This window comes from Psammomys obesus, unplaced genomic scaffold, assembly GCF_907164565.1.
Source record: "Psammomys obesus unplaced genomic scaffold, mPsaObe1.curated_primary_1811, whole genome shotgun sequence".
Lineage (NCBI taxonomy): Eukaryota > Metazoa > Chordata > Mammalia > Rodentia > Muridae > Psammomys > Psammomys obesus.
In genome coordinates, this window is record NW_026591598.1 from 13,829,221 (window position 1) to 13,840,833 (window position 11,613).

General features: G+C 51.5%; 1 pseudogene; it reads right to left on the reverse strand.

The window, feature by feature from the left end:
• Positions 1–3,789: 3,789 nt before the first annotated feature.
• LOC129680041 (U1 spliceosomal RNA) lies at positions 3,790–3,942 on the reverse strand (annotated as a pseudogene).
• Positions 3,943–11,613: the final 7,671 nt, after the last annotated feature.

An 11,613-nucleotide genomic window follows, 5' to 3' on the forward strand; every position in this document is an offset into this window, starting at 1 on the left:
GCCAAGGGGCATGTCTCACTCCAAGGAAGGTAGGGAAAGAGGGAGGGGCAGAAAAGTATGGCGTTTGCGTGGAGAGCTAACAGCATCTCCAAGATGTAACTTACAGCTGAGGAGCAGTGGGTAGAAAACCACCAGAAGAGACACCAGGGGCGAGGCAGATTCTGGCTGGACGGACACGAAGAAGACCGGACCCTGGAGACCAGCAGTGGGCGATGAAGAGCCTCAGCAGGGTACTCAGCTAGCATCGACCAGTGCAGGCCTGAGTCCCCAGACCGAAGGCTGAGGCCTGCTTGAAAGGCTCACCGTGGTGTGAGGGGGGAACAGTAAAGGATAAGAGTGTACTTCTGAAGCCTACGGTGGAAAAACTACATGATGGTTCCTTCTACTTCCTTTCCTGGGAAGTCCAAGGTGAGCCTCCCCAGGGCCTCTCCAGCCAGCTGTGGGTCTGGAGTGCCTCACCTTAGATGGTCTGACATCTGTTGAGAGTAAACCCATGGCCACCACCCCTGCTGTTGCTTGGTTACCTCTGTCCTAGACAGTGTAGTAGCAGGAATCGCCTCCCTCTCACCCACTTCTTTAACAATTGCATTGGATGAGCTGGAGAGATGGCTCAGTGGCTAAGAGCACTGGCAGCTCTTCTTAGAGGCCCTGAGTTCAATTCCCAGCACCCATAAGCTGGCCTACAACCATCTGTAACGAGATCTGATGCCCTCTTCTGATGTGTATGAAGACAAAGCGCTCATACACATGCATGATTAAGTATATTTTTAAAACCCAATTGCATAGGACTTGGGGCTCTGCCTACACTTTGTCCAGGTGGTTTGTCCCCCTGCCTCTTCTTTTGTCCTGGAACTCACTATGTAGATCAGACTGGCCTCGAACTCACAAAGATCTGCCTGTCTTTGCCTCTCCAGTGCTGGGTTTGAACGTGTACACCAGGTCTAGCTCTCAGGATGTTTCTTTCTGTCTCTGTCTCTCTCATACACTATCTCTCTCTCTCTCTCTCTCTCTCTCTCTCTCTCTCTAAAAGAGCTTAGCTGGGTGTGCTGGGACACCTGTAGTCCCAGCGCTCTGGGAGGCAGAGGCAGGTGAATCACTGTGAATTTGAGGCCAGCCTGGTCTACATAGTGAGTTCAGGACAGCCAAGGCTACACAGAGAAACCCTGTCTCAAGGTGGGGTGGGGGAAAAAGAGCCCAGGCTGGCCCTGGCCTTAAACATTTTAATAAATAAATGTATTTATTAATTATCCGTGTATATTTGTGTGGGGAAAGGAACACACAGGGCACAGGTGGAAGTCAGAGGACAGCTCTGTGGAGGGGTTTCTGGGGATGGACCTCAGATCATCAGTTTTGCACAGCAAGGGTCTTTACTCTGTGATCTATCTCTCTTGGGCCCTGGCTTGGACCCCTGGACCCCCTGCATCAGCCTCTAGAAGTTGGGAGTATAAGCAGATGCCATGGCACCTGGCTATGACGATGACGACTTCCTTGAATACCATTGTGAGAGGGAGTAGTGGGGTTCAACCCTATTTACACTGAGGACCAAAGGCAGGTTTCAGACAAAGCCTAGAAGCCGAGCTAAGGGTCCTTAGATGCAAAATTCATAAGAGCAGACATCCAAGGTCAAGTATCTTGCTCAGTGGCAGGCCAGGGGTTTTCACATCAGAGGGGGGAGCCAAAGCCATTCCAAATGGCAAGTAGCCAAATATTGGGGGACCACGACTTAGTAGGATTTTTTTTTTTAGCAGAGTTCATCTAAATTAAGAAAAAGTAAGGAAGACAGATGACCTGAGAGTGGAAGGAACTCCATGGGAGGGACCCCCAGGGTTTTTGTTTTTTAAGATTATTTATTCTGTACACAATGTTCTGTCTGCATGTACGCCTACATGCCAGAAGAGGGCACCAGATCTCATTATAGATGGTTGTGAGCCACCGTGTGGTTGCTGGGAACTGAACTCAGGACCTCTGGAAGAGCGGCCAGTGCTCTTAGCAGCTGAGCCACCTCTCCAGCAACACCCAGGCTTCTTTGTTTGAGACAGGGGCTCACTCTGCAACCTTGGCTGACTTCAAACCCAACACTATCCTCCAGCCTCAGCCACCCCAGGGCTGGGATTACAAGCATGTACCACCATGTCCTCTTTGCTCATATTTGGACGGGGCAGAGCGGCGCCAAGGCCTGAGCTTTAACTGTAAATACAAGGAGCCCACCTGGAGTCTGGTCAGAGAGAGGCTATCCACGATCGTCTGTGCCTACCTGGCATTTACCCTTCTCTCTGCTGTTTAGCGCTTGTTTTCTTTCTTTGTATTTTTGCATTAAGACATTTATTGTTATTGTGTGAGCGTGTATTTGTGTGGAGATCCGAGAACAACTCCGTGGAGCCAGTTCTCTCCAACGCTGCTCAGACACAGCCAGTAGGTGGCAGCATCTCACAGGACGAGGGCTGGCAAGGCTGGCACCGAGGAAGCCCGGGGTCCCTAACGGACAGGTGTCATAGGGATGGGAGGACATGTGTTCTGAGTGCACCCAGGTGGCCAGACAGGATCCGAAGGGGAGATCCCGTAGTGACCACATGGGCCTGAGATGGGCTCAAGGCCAGCAGCGGCACCTCACTCGGGAGCTGCCTAAGCACCGTTGATTTTTGCCCCACCGCCAGCCAGAAAAGACTGACTCAGAGTCTGCGGACAGGGCCAGCAGTATGTTTGACAGGACCCTGGGTGATTTAGGTGTGTGGGGAGTCTCAGAGATACCTTTTCTCTCCAACTTCCTCATTCCAGGAATGGGTAAATTGAGGCCAGATGGAGGAAGCGGTTTGCCACACAGGAGAGAACTCAAGGCGGGGTGGAACGTGGGGGTGGGCTGGAGTGATGACTCAGCAGTTAAGAGAGCTGGCTGCTCCTCCGGGGGGCCTAACTTCATTTCCCAGCATGCACATGGCGGCTCACAACCACCTGTTAACTCCAGTTCCAGGAGATGTAAGGCCCTCTTCTGGCCTCCTCAAGTACTGCATGCCTGTGCACACACACACATCAGCACTAAAATAAATCTTTTTAAAAAGAGAGAGAACTCAACTCTGAGTTATTCTCCCTACCTTGGCAATGTTTCCTTGCTTTCGCTATCCCTTCCTTCACTCACTCGTGCACGCATTTAACCACCATCACACACCCTGAGGGGCAGTAGACGTAGCTAGGTGTTGGGAGACAGCTCATTCTTCTTTACCGTGGGGACACCCTCCAGAAGTCCGGGAGTCAGGACTCCCGAAGATCTTACCCACTTCACCTCTGGCGTCTACAGTTGCTTCCGTGATTCCCCAGAAGCGGAACACAGGCTACTGGAGGGCTACACCTTGATTTTCTGATCTTTGTTCTCATTTTGGAGGAGCTGAACTCTCTCCCCGTTCCTCGATGTCAATTCTCTGTTCTTGGAAGAGGAGCAAGAGCTGAAGCCACCTCCCCCCTCCCAAGGCCAAGGGTGTCTCCTTATCAAAGCTGCCCCTCCCTACGGCCGGGGGTGGGTGGGCGGGGAGGGTGGCGGTTGCCCCAAACAGGTCAGATTCAGGACAAGAACATGGTCCTCTTCACTGGATGCTCCATGCTTCCCAGCATCTACCCACTAGATGGCAGTAGAATTCCCAGGCTGGTGTGCCAGCCAACTATGCTCCCTCACCCCAACAAGGCCGTCCCTCAAATCACCCAGTCAACATCCCATTAGCTCCCCATTTTAAATAAAAAACAGTTTGTTCCAGGCCTGGAGATGGAAGCTAAGGCCGATCGCCTGCTGGGAAAGTGCTCTTCCACTGAGCGACATCCCTGGCGCTACCACCAATTATGCAGTCAAGTTTCACACGCGTTTTGGGGAAATTGCATATCCGGAGTGCAATGGATAAGCCTCGCCCCGGGAAAACCACCCTCGTGGTCACGGTGTCTCCCCTGCCAGGTAAGTAGGTACATGCATGTCGGGAAACACTGCTGCTATATTCTCACATGCCGGATCTGGCAACTTTACCCACAGCACAAAAATAATCTCCCTCCTGAAGAAGCCCTGGCCCAGACCACCCCTCCTACAGAGAAGATTTCATGTGGTGCTCATAGGCGGGACAGATGAGGGTGTCATCACACTCAGCTCCATAGCTGTGGGGCCCAGAAGATTCTAGTCAGAGACTTCCTCTGAGGATGGCTGTGAAAATGTAACTGGACATTAGAAACACGCCTGGGTTGAGACCAATCCACGGGGTGTTTGCTTTGCAAGCATGGGGACCTGAAGTCAGTCCCTGGGACCTACATCTTAAAAGGAGGAGGGGGGTGGAAAATTGACTCAGTGGTTAAGAGCAATGGCTACTCTTCCCAGGTTCAAATCCCAGCACCCACAGGGCTGCTTGCAATTGGCTAAAACTCCAGTCCCAAGAGATCCAAAGCCCTCTTCTGATCTTTGAGGTCACCAGACACACACGGTGTACACACACACACACACACACACACACACACACACACACACACTCAGGCAAAACACTCATGCTGAGAGACCAATTTGGGGTATTGGTTTAAAGTTTAAAGCACAAGCCTGAATGAAGGCCAGCCAGGTAGAGACGTGTCTTCACCTGCGGGGAAGAACTAGCCTTACTGCGTTCTTTCCTGCCCCCGGAGATACAGTTGTTAGGAAACCGACGCCTCTCCCCTAGGGCAGCCGAACAAGGGAAGCTAGACCATTAATGGTTTGTGGGCCTTCCAATAGCCAATCAGTTCAAAATGGAGCATCCCCTTTTGTGTTTCCACCAATGGATGCTTGCCAGGCCAGAATCCCCCTGCTTCGGGCGCTCTGGGAGGGACTGGAATCTTTAAATCACCCAACTAACCTGAGCTTGAGGTTCCCGGCCCTCAACCGCTTCGGGTGAGGATGTGTGAGCCCAAGCTGTAGCTTGTAATAAAAAGATCCTCATGTGTTTTGCAACGGACTCAACTCCTGGTGGTGGTCTTTCGGGGTCTCAAGACTCGGAGACAACGGTGTCCTGGTACTTGCTATGTAGATCAGGCTGGCCTTGAACTCACAGAGATCCGCCTGCCTCTGCCTCCGTGAGTGCTGGGATCACAGGTGTGCGCCACAGCACCCAGCTCATGCCCAGTTTCTTGACTTGCTTTTGATGGTGGAACTTGTCACAGCCACAGAATGAAACCAGAACAAGCAGCCACCACTCATTCATGTAATCTGCCAGCACCTGTAGGTATTTGCATTTCAAAGCTCTGGGCTAGGGGGAGGAGGCCCACGTGCAGCCTGGCATGTACTAAACTTTACCTAGGTCAAGTGAATTGTGGGATATCATATACCTGGGCTGGATTAGAACCCAAGTCTCCGGAATCCAGGGCCTACGCCTAGGCCCTACAATGGCCAGAGTTTCTAGGAAGAGAGAACTTAACTGCAGGGCAAGAACACTGTGGCACCAGGGACCCAGGAGGGAAGTGGTAACAAGGAACGGAAGACCAGACCTCCTCACACTCGCTCATTTGCGAAAGTGTCAAAGCATGAAAAACCAGGCTTGAGCTGCAGCTCTCAGGACCTAGGTGGGGAACCTAGCTGAGTCCTCGGATCTGAACACGAAATAGCCAGGCCAGAACTCTACAAGCTTCGGGGACCCAGCTGCTGGCAAATGACTGTGAGTAGCCATGCTTTGTTATTTTAGTTTAGATTCTAACCACAACTCTTCCCCCTGGAGCTAAGGGGGAGCTGTCTGAGCCAGGGGGATGGATGTCAGACTAGGAGCAAGGGTCACAGCAATACTCAAGGCTGGTCCTCCTGAAACAGGGTTTTCCTCACGCTTCAACACAGTAGTTAAAACCCAAAACCTTAGGCGACTTTTTCTGGCGAGTCCATTTCTATTCACCCCTGAAAAAGAAAGCCACTCTAGACCAAAGAAAACTTCCTTCCAGTCCAGCTTAGTGAGCGGATGAGTTTATTGGGGTTGTCTGTAGGAACATGAGTGGCTTGGGTGACTGCATCATCCAAAAGCCCACCCCAGCAGAGTGAGTGACAACTGCTCAGAGCTAGTGACATCATTGCCATCCCTAGTTGACTTTCCACTCCCATTCGCTCAGGCAGCTCCTTAGACTACCAGCAGCTGGGCAGGATGGTGTGCAGGGATGGGCAGGAGGGGGGCAGGAGGGAAGGATGGTTGGAATGTCAGGTGAGGTTCTAATGACACCACCCACACGAAGGGATTGGCAGCAGGCCAGATCTTTTGCCTCCAGTAGGCAATCACAGCTGAAGTAGAGAAAGGTCCACTTGTGCCTAGAGAACAGAACCCCACAGCACACATATTTTCTCTGCGGCTGGGCTCTGCTCCAAGGGCCTTTCAAAGTTTCCTTCATTAGATGCCCACCATTCAATGTCTGTGGTAAATGCTCCCATATTGCCCGCTTGGCAGAGGGAGACCGCACACCATTCCCCTGAAGTTCCCAGGGACATCGCTTGAGGACACTGGCTTGAGTACGGGCATTTTGGGTTCCTGGTCTACTCTAACTACCAGGCCATCCATAGCAGAACGGGGATTTGAAAAGGACCCCAGGAGACTAAGGTCTTATGGCTCACCTGGGCAACCCGAAGCCCTTGTTTTATAGAAGGAAAATCTTTGAGGTGGAGTGAGGCGACCGCTGTCAGATACAGTCAGTGAAAGACACTGGACCTAGGAGGCCAAGGCTCTGCCTCCATGGAGGTCACACTCGCTTGGGGGAAGAGAGGTGATGAGGTGGGAGAGCCTGGGCTAGAGGCTCCTGTTGAATCCTAACTCTTGACCCTCTATGACTTTGGGCAAATGACTTCACTTCTCCGGACATCAGCTTTCTCTTCTGGGCAGTGCAGGTCCAGGAATGTCACCCTCAGGCTCGTGGGAAGGGCACAGCCAGGGGACAGTGGTTGGGGTTGCACTGAGCTTGGTGAACAGTGTTGGTGGAGAGCTTGCTTGACCACTCTGCTCATGCTGTAGGTTAGCAATGAGGGAAGGGTGCCCCCAGCACCTTCCCCAGACTAGGAATCTGCCTCAAGGGAGATGTGACATGTAGCCACGAGAGCCAAGACTGAGCAGAAGAAGGGCTGGTGAAAGGTTCAGGAAGTCTGGGGGCGCCCCAGTTCTGCAGGAGCTGTGGCTCCCTAGTCTGTATGGGCCCTGTGTGGGATCTCTGCTGGTGAGGTCACACTTCCCCTTTCCTTACTTCAGCTGCCAAAACGGCCACCTCCTCACCGCAGTGTCCCTGTGTTGTTTATTTGTGTGGGTGTGCTTGTGGAATCGAGAGAGATTGATGTCAGTGTTTCCTTCAGTTACCATGTTCTTTTTAGAGCCAGTGTCTCACTGGACCTAGAACTCACTATTCACTCACTCAGATAATCCAGCTGGCCGGTAAGCCCCAGGGATCCTCCTGTGTCCCCCTGACTGCGCTGGGATTACCATGCCGACTTTTCCCCTGTGGGCTCTGGGGACGGAAGGTCCTCATGCTTGCAGTGAGCTCTTTAAAGGCTGAGCCACGTCCTCAACCCTTCTGCTCCCATTCCTCTTACTGAATGAGCCCAGGGTGCCTGGTGTTGATTCTGAGGGAGTCACATACTATAGGCTCTCTGAACCTCATCCTGGGAACTGGCTCGCAGGTCACATATAGAGCTTCACTGATACTCTGCCTCCAACAAAAGATGTCTTTTGTCCTGAGGTTGGTGATTCTCTGCCAGGCCCAGCCTCCCTGTTCCCCTGGAGTCTGGAGGCCCAGATTCTTTGATAAAACTTAAAACTTTGTCCTTAATGTTGACTGTTAGCAATCTCCCCTGTAACCTCTTCCCCAAAACTCTCCAGGGACCAGGCGTGGCTCCCAGACACCGGGGGTGCTCATGGCCTGTGATCCATTTCTAGTCCAATAACTCTGAAGCCTCTGTCCGAGCAGGCCTCAGCTAGCAGAAGCTTTTTGTCCCCACCCTCCTGGACACCGGCTCCACCTCCCTGGTTGGCTTCTCACCAAGGACTAGAAGGGCTTCTGCTTGAACCACAAGTGACTGTGAAAAGCCCCTAAGGCAGGAAACACAGAAGGCTTTCTGCAGAGAGATGGACAGCGTATCTTACAGATAAGACCAAGTCTCCTCAGCAGTCTTTCACACTGTCGCAGGGTCAAGGCAGCAGGGAGTGGGCGGCGGGAGCGGAAGGCGCTGAATCTTGTGACAGGCCCAAGCCTCCTTCCCTGCTTTGTGTGATTAGCATGGCTTCCTGAATCTCGGAGTCTTCAACGCCTCCAAATGCAGCCTGTGGGTTCCCAGCCTGCCTCACACACATGCCTGTTTGCTTCTTAAATTCAGCAGCAGCACCTACGCCAGAGGGTGCCGTTGGGTGTCTTTCCTTGAGTGGTCTTCACAGTGGCTCGTGGTCACTCACACTTATAGGGTGCGAGAGTGAAGCTCACCCAGATTTAAAAGCCACCCAAGGTGGTGGGCAAAGCTATTGCTCAGACCGAGACCACTGAGGGTCTAGCTTCACAGACACAGGAAGCAGGGATGGTGGCCCAGGTCTGTGATCCCAGCCCTCCGAAGGGGGACACTGGAAGGCAGGGAAGTCCAACATCATCTTGACCTGCACAGAGAGCTCAAGGCCAGTCTGGGCTACCTGTGAAGGAGACTGTCTCAATGAAGACAGCCAGGCCAGACTTGGCCAAGCCCTACTCTAGTGTGAGAATAAACAGGCCGACAATGGTGTAAAGGTACGGTTCAGGTCACCACCAACACATAGGGTGAGCAGCCCAAGAGCCTAGCCTCAGCCAGAGAGGAGTATGTTGTGTGTTAGGCTGTGAGGTTCCAACCACAAACCCATTCTGAGGCTGCTCTCTCCACAGGACTTCCCTCCCTCGTTCGTGGCTGTCACTGGCATCGTCTTATGCCATAATACCCTGACCCTACGAGGACATTTTTTTTTCCTGTCCCAAGGTAGAAATGAGGAAGCTGAAGTCTAGCAACCGGCTGCGTTGCCAAGGCCAAAGCTGGAACCCTAGCAAAGGCAGGGCACTTGTCTGTGGGCCCTGTGTCTGGGAGGCCCTTTTCCCAGCTAAGGCCAGAAGAGGAGGAAATTGTCCTTCCTTCCACCTTCTAGGGAGAGGAAAAGCCCACAGTGCACGCCTCCCACTGGTGCTAAAGAGAAGGGACAGACAAGCTAGGTGGGGGACGCAGGTGGAAGGAAGGAGGAGCCACAGCGGACTTAGCCCCAGCAGGGAGAAAAAAAGCTGCCGAGATCCATGAGGAGAGGGTTTCTATGGGACAGCACTCTAAAGTGACTTTATAGGTAGAGTGTCTTCTATGCTTGTGGCTTCTCGCCTCCTCCACTTCCCTGAAACTTTCCCCCACAGTCAAGAAGAGGGGAGGGGCTTGAATCGGTGGCACCCAGGACCTCCCACTAAGGCCCTGCTGCCCTGGCATGGTGATTCCCCCGGGTCCCTCGGGGTCGTGCCCCCCTCAGTTCCTCTTTGAGAACCACAGGTGTGTTCACGGTGGTGCTTCTGTCCAGATTCAATGAGTCCTTCCTGTGTCCCCCCGGTGGATGTGTTTGGGCTCTGGGTGGTCTAAGGGCACGGCAGGCAGGGGTTTGGGGGCTGTGGAGGACTAACGACAGGAAGACAGGTCAACAGATCTGGAAGGTGCTTGGAGATGTAGGATTGCAATTTCCTAGGGACTTATGACAGAGGCATGCTTCAGACAGACTCAAGTTAGGAGCATCCCACACCCCAAAAGCAAGAAGAAGGGGTTCATAGACTAAGACAGACCAAGATGGAGAGCAACCAACCAGAATGGTATCTGGTCTTTCTCAAAAACTAAGAACATGTCAAAACTAAGTTAAGGGACAGCCAGGCAGTGGTGGCACACACTTCTGATCCTCTACCTCATAGTGGAGGTAGAGGCAGGCAGATCTCTGTAGTTTGAGGCCAGCCTGCTCTACAAAGTAAGTTCCAGGACAGTTAGGGTTACACAGAGAAACCCTGTATCTCAAAAAAACCAACCAACCAACCAACCAACCAAAAAAAAAAAAAAAAAAAAGGTAAGGGACAGTGTGGGTGTCAGTGAGCAAAACAAAATGCTAGGCTATTTTGCTTTTTGAGATACTATATAAAGCACAGACCAACCTAAAATTCAAGATCTTCTCGCCTTCACCTTCCAAGGGCTGGGATTTCGGGTGTTTGCCACAACTCTGAGCTTTGGCAAACTTTTTTTTCCCTTAAGATTTATTGTGAAACCTGGAATGGTGGCTTGGTGGTTAAGACCACTAGCTGCTTTTCCACGGACCTGGGTTCAATTCCCAGCACCCACACAGCATTTCAAACACTCTATAACTCCAGTCCCCGGGGATCTGATGCCCTCTTTGGTCTCTGTGTGAATCAGGCATAAACATGGTGCACAGACATGCATGCGGGCAAAACAACTGCACACATAAAATAAATTAAAAAATAAAATTTAAATAAAATGAAATGTTTTAAATTAAGGGTGTGTGTGTGTGTGTGTGTGTGTGTGTACAGGAGTTCAGGCACCGCCAGAAGACAGAAACTGCCTATCTCCTGGAGCTTGAATTATGATTGTGTGCCACCCAGCAGGGGTACCGCAGACTCTGGTCCTCTGTGAGAGCAAGCGCTCTTAACCACCGAGCCATCTCCCCAGCCCTAGATTTCACTAAAAGGTAGAAATGAGGGGTTTCGGAGGGGACTCCATGAGTAAGGTGCTTGCTGTGAGATAAGGACATGAGTTTGGATCTCTAGCACCCACGGAAATGCCAAGCGTGGTGGCGCGTGCCTGGACCCCAGTGTAAAGCTCCAGAGACAGGCAGCCCACTTGCCAGCCAGCCTATCTGAAACCTCACGCGCCAGATTCAAAGACCTGGTTGAAAGACCCCAACTCAGAAAATAAGATGAAGGGTGGTAGAGCAGCTTGATGCCAACCTCAGCCCCCCACACGTGTGTACATACATGTGCATACACCAACGCGGATAAGAGAATAACAAATAAACTTCACTTGTGGGAGCTTGTTTGGGAAGCTAAGGTCCCTCTATGTAGCCTGGCCTTTGAACTCACTGTATAACCCAGGCTAGCCTTAAATTCAGGGTCCGACTGCCTCAGCCTCCAGAGGGCCGGGATCACAGGCCTATGCCACCATCTCCAGCTATACATTGACTTTTTAAGTACCAGAGCAAGAGAAGCATGGATCCTCACTTCTGCCAGCAACAATCTTTTTTTTTTTTTTCCTCACGGAAATCCCGAGTGGCTTCATCTGCGTACTTTACACGTTTGCTGGTTCCTTGAATTAAAGATAGATGTATTTGTTTTACATGTTTTGTCTGTGTGTAGTGTGTGCATCATGCATGTGCCAGGTTCCTGCCAAAGTCAGAAGAGGCATCTGATTCCCCGGAACTGGAGTCATAGATGGTTGTGAGCCACTGTGTGTTGGTGCTCGGCATTAGATCCTGGTCCTCTGGAGAGCAGCTGATGCCCTTAACCACTGAGCCATCTCTCTAGCTCATTTATTATTTATTTATTTATTCATTCATTCATTTATTTATTGGTTCGCTTATTTATTTATTTATTTATTTATTTATTTATTTATTTATTTATTTATTTATT